This window comes from Triticum dicoccoides, chromosome 2B (genome assembly GCF_002162155.2).
Source record: "Triticum dicoccoides isolate Atlit2015 ecotype Zavitan chromosome 2B, WEW_v2.0, whole genome shotgun sequence".
Lineage (NCBI taxonomy): Eukaryota > Viridiplantae > Streptophyta > Magnoliopsida > Poales > Poaceae > Triticum > Triticum dicoccoides.
The window spans coordinates 317,387,454-317,399,208 of record NC_041383.1 but is presented as its reverse complement, the minus strand read 5'-3'; the positions used below and the strand labels follow the sequence as shown (position 1 = coordinate 317,399,208).

At 42.7% G+C, this 11,755-nt stretch overlaps 1 long non-coding RNA gene across 3 annotated transcripts in view; it reads left to right on the top strand.

Annotated features, from left to right (window-relative positions):
• LOC119363605 overlaps positions 1–2,513 on the top strand; it is a 7,600-nt gene extending 5,087 nt beyond the window's left edge. For 2 of the 3 annotated variants that reach the window (XR_005174126.1, XR_005174125.1), the window contains 2 exons: positions 611–2,130; positions 2,239–2,513. This is a non-coding gene — a long non-coding RNA (uncharacterized LOC119363605). Of the gene's footprint in view, positions 1–199; positions 424–610; positions 2,131–2,238 lie in introns of all 3 variants that reach the window. The other variant, XR_005174127.1, reaches the window with a different exon arrangement.
• The last annotated feature ends 9,242 nt before the right edge of the window (positions 2,514–11,755 follow it).

Genomic DNA, 11,755 nt, shown 5'->3' with positions numbered 1-11,755 from the left:
CCCCCTCCCCGTCCACCTTCCTCCCAGCCGCCGTCGGCTGGTTCCATTGGGCCTGGCCCGCGCGATGCTGGCGGCGGCGGGCCGTCCCTTCCCCGCACGCTCATGGGGGGCGCGGGGGCCTCCCGATGGCGGCGGTGCAGCTCCGCAGCTGCGGTGTGGTTTGGCGACGAGATTTCGTGTAAAAATATGTTCATTACAGATCTTGAACGAGGATAAGCAAATTAGTTCCTGAAGCTTCTCTATCGGGAAGCGCATGCCGTAAGAACAACTATAGCCGGCATCACCGCCGTCGCTTATGGAGCTCCACACCACTGCCCAGTTGTTCGAGAGCATGTTCAATCTTCTCGATTCTATACTATGTGCAAATGGTGAACTCTTTGCCAAACAAGAAGATACGAGGATCAGGCATATACGCCCCATAAGGTAGCTATATAAAAATTCATGTGTTGTAGTGTGGATTATGGTCACGCTTTGTCTTGGACTGCAGATAGCTAGGTTAATAAAATGGATATTCTGCATATTTTTTGAATTTTTAATAAGGGCTAGATGAATAATGTATGCACTATGCAGTACTTCTGACTTGGGGCACTGATTAATTCTCCACATGAAGGAACATGGACAGATGGTGGGCTCCAAGGCCATGTCGATGTTGTTGCGCTTGCAGCTTGAGATCTACTTGGTCCAAATGAAGAATCGTCATTTCAAATGGTTAGTACAATTTGCTCAATGCCATAAACCTGCACTGATCTTCACTCATGTCATCTGACAGAAGTCTATTGAATTTCAATAAAATTTTGTTGTATGTTATCCATGACGTAAGTGGAGATAGGAAGGTCCAAAAAATTTAAAAATTGCGGCACAAGGGGGATGGTCACTAATTTTTCACTTGATAAAATGTTTGTGAAGTATGGCAAATTATGACCTTAGCAAACCTTTTATTTACATATATTCATATATATTTTGAATTTCAGAAACGTGCATTGCACGTATATGGTTAGATCTTAATTTTCTTCATTACTCAACATATTTGTACCCACTAGGATTTCATTTTTTTTATTATTGAGTATTATACTATTGTTATTTGTTGTCCACCTTGATCCTTCACTGCTATTTTTCCTAGGCAACTTTGCATGGAATTAGGATCACTTAATAAGGTTCTGCTATCTTTTTCATATTCGCTTGCTTTATGCATGAACCTATCACCAAGATTTGGATCTCTTATATGCTGCATCGATGCTGTTGTAGATTTGTTAGTGTTGATTTGTAGTAAGAGGAAATTTAATGTTGTTCTCATCAATTTATTTCATAGCATGTGTCACAAATAAATTTATTACAGATCTGGGAATACCTTTTCTTTTTAGATAAGTTTAGGCTTGAATTGTCACAAGTAAATGGGGGGCGTTGGGTATAGTTTCAGGAAGCCAGAGCATCATATTTATTTTGAGCCACATGGGGCGAATTACATCCATGTATTAAAAAACTAGGCGCCCACTTAGGTAGAAAGTACAACTCTTGCTGTCCCGGGGCTTCATAGTAGTGCTAGAATTTAATCAATGATCCATGTACATGTTGATTGTTATGAAACCATGCGATGGGATCTTGATCTTGACAATGTCGAAAAATCTGGTTCATCAGAGACAAAATCCCACCTTAATTCCCCCCTTTGGATCATGAAATATTGGGGGTTAACACGATGCTATGTAAGATGGGTTGAGATCTACCATACGGTAACTTTCTTTTATTCAAATATTCTCTTTTGTTTTGTAGCCTTAATGTTTTCTGTTGTGGGGTGACAATGTCAAGGTCTATGCTAACAAGCAAGATTTTTTTATATGCAGTGAGTATTGAACAGCGGACAAGTTGCTGCATCCCTCTTGCAACCTTTACAATTTATGTTGGCAACTCTAATATAGTGGTTCTAAGACTGTTCAGTGAGAGATGGATTGGGTATATACCAAGAAGAACTACTCACATGTTCTAATTATTGACTAACAAATGTCCGCTGCTTTGCTATTGGTATACGAGAGACCAGAATCATCTGATATATATATTTGTGCACCAAATTATGTTAAGCACAAAGTCAATGCTGGAGATACTAAAAACGTACCCTGGTTGCAGTTATTTAAACTGGTGGGTCTCTTCTCTTATCATGTGTAGCCTGTATGTATCAAATGGCACATGTTTTCCTGAATGGTCGTGTTTGTTCATGTTTTGAACAAATCTGTCTGATTTTTGCAGCAAGGCTTACAGTGATCATATATTTCCTACTACATTGATTTTAGCAGGAAAATTCGAGGAATCTAGAGGAGATTCAGGGTCTTGGATAGCACTGAATACTACCGAAAAATAGACATATTGCATTCTTGATCCTTTTTGCTTTTTTTCATTTTCATGCTATTGAAGTACCGAAAAATTGACTAGTGCTTTCTATATATGTCAAATTCACTTGTAATTTCCTGAAGTTTTGTGAAATATTGAAGGATATCTTGGAACAACAAAGTTCCAAATCGTCATGGTAGATGATACGACACTGGCTGCTGAAGTTGCTCATTGCCTCGCGTAGAACGATAGCATGTCCTTATTTTTGGCTCATGTTGATTATGATAGCATTGTCTTGAACATTGTATCCTTGTTAGTAAAAAAGGAGATGATTTGGTATGCCCTCCAAGCAGAGGATCAAGCCTGGTTGGTTGGCTGGGTGTTGTTAAGATGACACAACCCACCAGCAATTCGGCCTTGCCTTCATGGTCTGTGATTATATTGAGGTAGACAAAATCACACGGTGATCGCCCAAAAAGAGGACTTAGTGTGACGCGGAGGTAGGAAAGAGACAAACATGTCAAAAAATCCAAACCATGCGGACACATCGCTAGTGAGGAGGCCGTTTGGACTTCAGATTGTTATAAAGTTTCAGTTTAGACCAAGTCTTATTAAACATAACATGTTATTGTGAACAAAATTTTGATTCAGATAATCAAGATGTCGAAGAATTTCTATACTTATGTGTGTTGCACGTGCACGCTTAGTAGTTTCTCACTCGAAGAAGACAAAGGCATATCATTTGGATCAATAAGGCATATCATTTGGATCAATAGGAGCACTCTTACTAACAAATAATTTCATTAATTCATCCATCTTTCCACTCAAAGTATTAATTTCTTCAATCGCATGCACTTTTTTACTAGTGGAAGATCTTTTGGTATGTCATTGAGAGTAATTAGCCATAATATCATCTAGGAGTTTAGTAGCTTCTCCTAATGTGATTTCCATGAACGTACCACCCGTGGCGGAATCCAAAAGATTTCTAGATGCAAAATTCAACCATGTATACTTTTTTTCTATAATCATCCATAAACCTAAACCATGAGTAGGGCAATTTCTTATCATCAATTTCATCCTCTCTCAAGATTGTGCAACATGTTCATGATCAAGTTGCTTAAAATTCATTATGTCATTCCTAAGGAAGATGATCTTAGCGGGAGGAAAAATACTTGGAAATAAAAGCATCTTTACACTTATTCCATGAATCAATACTATTTTTAGGCAAAGATGAAAACCAAGTTTTAGCATGTTCTCGTAGAGAGAACGGAAATAGCTTCAATTTAATAATATCATTATCCACATGTTTTTTTTCTTGTGCATATCACACAACTCAACGAAAGTATTTAGATGGGATGCGGCATCTTCACTAGGAAGGCCATAAAATTGATCTTTCATAACAAGATTCAGCAAAGCGGCATTAATTTCATAAGATTCCGCACTAGTGGCGGGACCAATCAGAGTACTAATAAAACAATTATTATTAGCATTGGGAAAGTCACACAACTTGGTATTCTTTTGAGTCATCGTGACAAAGCAAGCAATCTAGCACACGAACAACCAAAAAGCAAACGAAAAGACGAACGGAAGCAGGGCGAATAAAAGGAAAATATTTTTGTGTTTTTCTGAGAATCGTGTTAGAAGTGGGGGAGAGAAAAAGAGAGGAAAATGGAGAATAATATAATGCAAGAGATGAGAGTTTATGGTGGGTACTTGGTAGGCTTGATGTAAAACCTCCATGGCAATGGCGCCATAAATTCTTCCTGCTACTTCTTGAGTTGCGTTGGTTTTTCCCTTGAAGTGAAAAGGGTGATGCAGCAAAGTAGAGATAAGTATTTCCTTCACTTTGTGAACCAAGGTATCAATACAGTAGGAGGTACAACCAAGTCTCCAATCTATGCACCTGCACAAACAATCAAACACTTGCACCCAACGCGATAAAGTGGTCCCTTCACGGTCACTTGGAAGGATGAGATCTATTAGAGATAGATATAAAAGATTACTAAAACATTGTCACGCCCAATATGCGATCCTATCCAAAAGGAACTCGAAGGTCCCACCAAGGATAGACCCGCATATTGAAATGCTTTTGCAAGGTGGATATCATTACATCAACATTACATAATAGATGGGGATACATACATAAGGCATACAATGACACATGAATACAACATCACAATGCATAAGAGCATCATCCGACTACGGATGAAACACAAATAGAAACTCAAACGACATCCACCCTGCTAGCCCAGGCTGCCGACCTGGAACCTATCCCCTGATCGAAGAAGAATCAGAAGAAGAACTCCAAAACAAGCAAACATCGCTCTCGCGTCATGATCATCGCATAATCTGTACCTGCAACTGTTGTTGTAGTAATCTGTGAGCCACGAGGACTCAGCAATCCCATTACCATGGGTATCAAGACTAGCAAAGCTTAAATGGAAAGGAAGGGGTAAAGTGGTGAGGCTGCAGTAGCGACTAAGCATATATGGTGGCTAACATACGCAAATAAGAGCGAGAAGAGAACAAGCGGAACGATCGTGAAGCTAGCAATGATCAAGAAGTGATCCTGAACTCCTACTTACGTCAAACATAACACAGAAACCGTGTTCACTTCCCGGACTCCGCCGAAAAGAGACCATCACGGCTACACACGCGGTTGATGCGTTTTAATTCGGATCTGGTGTCAAGTTATCTACAAACGGACATTAACAAATTCCCATCTGCCTATAACTGCAGGCACGGCTTTCGAAAGATTATACCCTGCAGGGGTGTCCCAACTTAGCCCATGATAAGCTCTCGCAATCAACGAAGGATATTCCTTCTCCCAGGAAGACCCGATCAGACTCAGAATCCCAGTTTACAAGACATTTCGACAATGGTAAAACAAGACCAGCAAAGCCGCCCGATGCGCCGACAAATCCCGATAGGAGCTGCACATATCTCGTTCTCAGGGCAACACCGGATGAGACTAGCTACGAGTAAAATAAACCCTCAAGTTGCCCCGAGGTGGCCCCGTAGGCAGCTCAGTTCGGACCAACACTTAGACAAGCACTGGCCCGGGGGGCTAAAATAAAGATGACCCTCGGGTTGGCCGACCCAAGGGAAGGGTATAGGCGGTGGTGAGGCAAATGGTAAAACCAAGGTTGGGCCTTGCTGGAGGAGTTTTTTTCAAAGCGAACTGTCAAGGGGGTCCCATAAATCACCCAACCGCGTAAGGAACGCAAAATCCGGGAACATAACACCGGTATGACGGAAACTAGGGCGGCAAGAGTGGAACAAAACACCAGGCATAAGGCCGAGTCTTCCACCCTTTACCAAATATATAGATGCATTAATTAAATAAGAGATATTGTGATATCCCAACATAATCCTGTCCACCATGGAGCAATCTTCAACTTCACCTGCAACTAGCAACGCTATAAGAGGGGCTGAGCAAAAGCGGTAACATAGCCAAGCAACGGTTTGCATAGGAAAGGTGTCAAAGGTTAGAGGTTCATGGCAATATGGGAGGCTTGATGAGCAGAAGATAGGTAACATAGCATAGAGATAGAACGAAGCAACTAGCATAGCAATGATAGTAGTGAGATCCAGGGTAGCGGTCATCTTGCCTGAAATCCCGCAAGGAAGAAGAACGAGCCCATGAAGAAGACGAACAGATGAAGTCGAACGAATCCTCACAACTCCGGAACGAAACTGAAGCTAACGAGAGAAGCAAACCGGAAATAAGCATACAACATGGTAAATGCACAAACATAAACATGGCATGATGCACAAACAAGTATGATGCATGTCCGGTTTAAATGAGGCATGGCATGGCAAAGTGCAACAAACAATACAAGTTAAGTGGAGCTCAATATGCATATTGATGAAACACCATATCTGAGTTATTTAGTTCGCTCTTGTTTATGCTACTCATCAATATTAAATATTGTTAAACATGGCAAGAGGTGAAGCATAAGACAGCTACCTAACTAGGCAAGTTTAAATGAGGCCGGAAGAACTAACAACAATTCCGGAAAATCCTCATGTGCATATTTTAGATTTGGTATTGTTCTGCCCTAAACCATATTTTAAGGTTGTTAAACAGGAAAATAAAGTGGACCATGTTATTCTATGCATTTTTCCACCCCATTTACATATAAAGAACATTTAATTCTGAGCTACGGTTATTTAGTTATGAAATAAATCATTTAAACATGGCATTTAAGCAAATTTAATCAAATAGCATTTTAAACATTTTAAACATGGATGAAAGTGGCATATTATTAATCTACACAAAATTCTAAGCATTTTACATGTTTAAATCATTTAAATCCGATGCACGGTTGTGGAGTTTTTATATGCATGAACAACAGGGGTCAATTTGTAAAACATAAATTCCTGGGTTAAAAGCTAAATTCGCAGATCTGAAAAAAAATGCTACGGGCCGAATCTGCACTTGGGACAATAGTGGAAGGGGGGGTGCAGCGGGTCTGATGCTCACCATGGGCCTAGGCCCGGTCGGATCTAGAGGAGGCCGGCATGGGGCTGCTGGGGTGTGGCCTCACCCATGGGCTTCGGCCCGCTTGGTGGAGGAGGCTGGCCGACATAGGGGCTTGGCGCGGGATGCGGCCCACGCGGGCGAGCAGAGGAGGCTCGCGCGGCCGACGTGGCTGGTGACGCGGTCAACGCGTGAGGCAGAGGGACTCGAACTCGAGCTCCTGAACAAAGACGAACGCGGCAGCGGGCGCAGGCGAGAACGGGGTCTACGGCGCGGCAGCAGGGAAGGCCGGCGAGGTGGAGATGGGGCGGATCCGGCTGGTCGGCGCCGAATCCGGGCAACGACGGCACGGACGGAGCTCAGGGGCGGCCATGGCATTTTCCTGTCCAGTAAGGAGAGAGGGAGATGAGTCCGAGATGAGGAGCAAGGGAAAGGAGAGGCGCGTGACGGGGGCTCGCCTGGGGCTGCTGCTGTGGTGGCGCTCAACGGCGGCATGCTGGAGAGGAGTTCCGACAAGGGGCAACGGGCGTCGAGAGAGACGAGGACGAGCGTTCCTGCTCGAGACGACGAGGCACGGTCCAGGTGGCTGGGACACCGGCGTGAGGACCTCGGGGTGGCACGAGGCCTCGGGAGGCGACGGGCAGAGGAGCTCGGGCTCCTGCAAGATTTGGGCGTCGATGGTGGTTGGGCAGGAGGGAAATAACAAGGAGAAGGTGGAGGCTGCGAGGGGATTGGGCGCTGGTGGATCCCGAGGGGATTTGTTGGAGTGGCGGCGCGGCTGTGAGGATGGGACAGGTCCCTAGATTTTAGGGTTTGGTCTCAAATGGATTAAGGTTTGACTATATATAGGGAAAAGAGAGGGGGTTTGGATCATTCGATCAAAATCCGACGGACGAGAATAAATATGCTAGGGATTCTAATAAATAAAACGAAGATGTATTAGGGATGAATGGGGATTATCCGGACCCATCGGTCACGACAACCCGGGTCGGGTTTGGGGCAGTATCGGACGCGCGCAAAAGGGTTGGTGGCTGTACAGAGAGGGTGGACATTTAGACGAGAGGGGAAAACAAAGACAATGGGGTTCGACGAAAGGCCACGGGGACAAGGGGGGTTTTGTTGGTCTCGGAGAAAGAGAGAAGAGAGGGGTCCAATTGGTCTGAGAGAAGGTCAACAAGGACAAGCGGTCTGACAATAGGTTAACGAAGACAAAGAGAGAAGCGGTCACTACAAGCAGCTACGAAGTTTTATGAAAACATGCGGATGCAAAGCGGATGATGCGATGAGATGAAATGCATGACATGAACAAACTGCAAAACAAAAGACAAAAACCCAACCACGGAGAAAATAACATATCGCATCTCCGGAAAAGGCAAGAGTTGGAGTTACGAATATGGAAAGTTGTATCCGGGGCGTTACAACACTCCACCACTACGAGAGGATCTCGTCCCGAGATCTAGGATGGCACCGGTGAGAAACGGAAGAGGAAGAGAAGAGGTAAAACTAAGTTGCTTCTTCGACAAAAGAGTGAAACCACGAACCTTGAGAGGTTGAACAAATTGAAAGAAACAACACAACAGAGATGTCCAAGATTACAAACAGTCCGTTGGACAAGAGGAACAAGGAACATTACGAGAACTTGAAGGTTGCAAAGACATGAATCAAGAGTTTAATGGACAAGATAGAATTTGAAACCACTCCAGTTGAAACAAGATGAGAGAGGAAGAATTCGGGCAGCACTCCGGTTGAACATGGAAGGAATAGAACATGAACTTGAGAAGATGGGATGATACTTGATGAAATCAACAACACACTACCTCCGGAACTATTGAAAGAATGGCACAATGGGTAAGAAGGATTTCAGACAGCACTAAGGTTGAAAAGAGAGGCAAAACTTGATAAGATGAAAGAACTTGAATGAGAACACAACACTCCGGTTAAATGGATAAGCAAGAAAATAGCATGATCTGGCCCAAACGAGATGGTTCAACGGGAGCAACCTCACAAAGCCTCCAGAAGAAAGAATAGAAGATCGATCATTAGAATAACAGAATGGAGAAGGAAATGCCAACTTCTGCCACAAATGAGCTTGGAAAGCATCCTTGCAAAGAAGAATTGAACGGAGTTGTTGCAAAATCAACAACAAAAAGCACAAGCTTGTTGTGGGCTTATGGCAAACATCTCAAAATGATGAGGTGACAACCTGCCACTAACGAAAAACAATTGCTTGTTTGAGATCAACGAAGGGATGAAAAGTGCTTTTGTCGAGAGGATAGGAGAAAACTTGGATCATTGATAAGCACCACCATTCCTTAGGGAAGGCTTTAGGTGAAATATAACCCAAGATAACTCCAACAAAGAGATTAATGGATTTAAAATATCTCATTCTTGACAACATGTGAATCATGAAACACGAACTCAAATTGTCAAGAATGACATAACACCACCTCAAGAGATAAGGTAGAAAGAATTGCACTTCAGATGCAAGAAGAAGAATACTTGAACTCCTCAAAACAAAACATGTGTTGGGCACCATGTATTTTTGAGTATAGCTTGGCGGATCATAACTTCAAGAGAAATCTTGAAGAACAATTGAAGAATGAAAAGAATCCCTTGACGAACTACCATGTAGAGCCTCCATGAAGAACTCCGGTAATAAAAGGATGATAAAAAGAAAGAGAAGTTGAAAAACACAAGGTGAAGCCTTGCAATGATTTAGATGGAGCTTCACGACGAGATAATGCGGAAAACTTGGAACTCCAGAAAAAGAAAAGATGAAGCACTACAACCGAGAATTACTTTATCATGAACAATCTCCGGAAGAAAATAATTGAATCACCTCGAGGAAATAAGAATAAGATTTATTGTATGCTTATCCTTCATCAAATTAAATTGATGACAAGCAATGGATTTAGCATACTACTTATTCTTCTTGAAAAGGGATTGAGAAGTGACATATCGCAAACTTGAGAAGGTCTTCATGAATCACCGGTAGGATTGAAAAGAACGAATGAATTAATATGATAATCAAAGAAAAAGAATCTTGAACGAACCACCGTAAGAATTGAAAATGAAAGTAGCAAAGGCACAATTCGCCGGGAAGAATTGGAAAATCAATGAAGATACTTGAGGGTATTTAGATACCAGTGAACGAAGAGATCATGAGCTTATTAGAGAATACTTGAATGATGCACCGGTAGAATATGGAGAAGGAGAGCTAAAGCTGAGAATGAATAAACCCGAAATGATGGCCTTCGTAGGAATAAAATAGAAAGAACTCACGAAATGCTCCGGATGGTAAGAAAAGAATTGTCACAATCGAAAGCAAATATGAGAGGATGGCATCAATCTAGAACCATGAATCTTGAAGAGAATGGAGCAAGATTTAAGAGAAATCCTTCTTCAGTCTTCAAATGTTGAGAATGATGATGAGAACCACCATGACTTGTTGAGATACTCCGGGAGAATTAAAAGAAGAAAGGTTGAGCCAAAGATGAAAAGAATTTGAAAATGACCTTGGAGAAGGCATGTGACTGATGAAAATTCATTCTTATGTCAAACTTGGAAAAGAATTTTAGAAGCTCCGAGAAAATTAGAAGAGTCAGGTAAGATCCTGGGAAAAGACATGTGGGTTAGGGCCCACTCAGAAGATACACCGTTGAACAATTTAGAAGAGAGATTGCACCGGTAGAATTAAATGGCTTGAATGAGATAACAACCTCCAAATAGCTTGAACGGATTAAGAATGGAAACACAAATCTTCTGAGATATCTTCAACACTCTGGAACAAATGAATAGCAAGAGGTGAGTGATTGAGAGGTGCACCGGCATGAGAAAGCATTTCACACGAGGAAAGGAATATGATTAACACTGAAAGCTTGAGTTGGATCCACCGGAGAAGAATACGAGAATGAAGAATGATGAACTCAAAGCACGACTTGTCACGCCCAATATGCGACCCTATCCAAAAGGAACTCGAAGGTCCCACCAAGGATAGACCCGCATATTGAAACACTTTTGCAAGGTGGATATCATTACATCAACATTACATAATAGATGGGGATACATACATAAGGCATACAATGACACATGAATACAACATCACAATACATAAGAGCATCATCCGACTACGGATGAAACACAAACAGAAACTCAAACGACATCCACCTTGCTAGCCCAGGCTGCCGACCTGGAACCTATCCCCTGATCGAAGAAGAATCAGAAGAAGAACTCCAAAACAAGCAAACATCGCTCTCGCGTCATGATCATCGCATAACCTGTACCTGCAACTGTTGTTGTAGTAATCTGTGAGCCACGAGGACTCAGCAATCCCATTACCATGGGTATCAAGACTAGCAAAGCTTAAAGGGAAAGGAAGGGGTAAAGTGGTGAGGCTGCAGCAGCGACTAAGCATATATGGTGGCTAACATACGCAAATAAGAGCGAGAAGAGAACAAGCGGAACGGTCGTGAAGCTAGCAATGATCAAGAAGTGATCCTGAACTCCTACTTACGTCAAACATAACACAGAAATCGTGTTCACTTCCCGGACTCCGCCGAAAAGAGACCATCACGGCTACACACGCGGTTGATGCGTTTTAATTCGGATCTGGTGTCAAGTTATCTACAACCGGACATTAACAAATTCCCATCTGCCTATAACCGCAGGCACGACTTTCGAAAGATTATACCCTGCAGGGGTGTCCCAACTTAGCCCATGATAAGCTCCCGCGATCAACGAAGGATATACCTTCTCCTAGGAAGACCCGATCAGACTCGGAATCCCGGTTTACAAGACATTTCGACAATGGTAAAACAAGACCAGCAAAGCCGCCCGATGCGCCGACAAATCCCGATAGGAGCTGCACATATCTCGTTCTTAGAGCAACACCGGATGAGACTAGCTACGAGTAAAACAAACCCTCAAGTTGCCCCGAGGTGGCCCCGCAGGCAG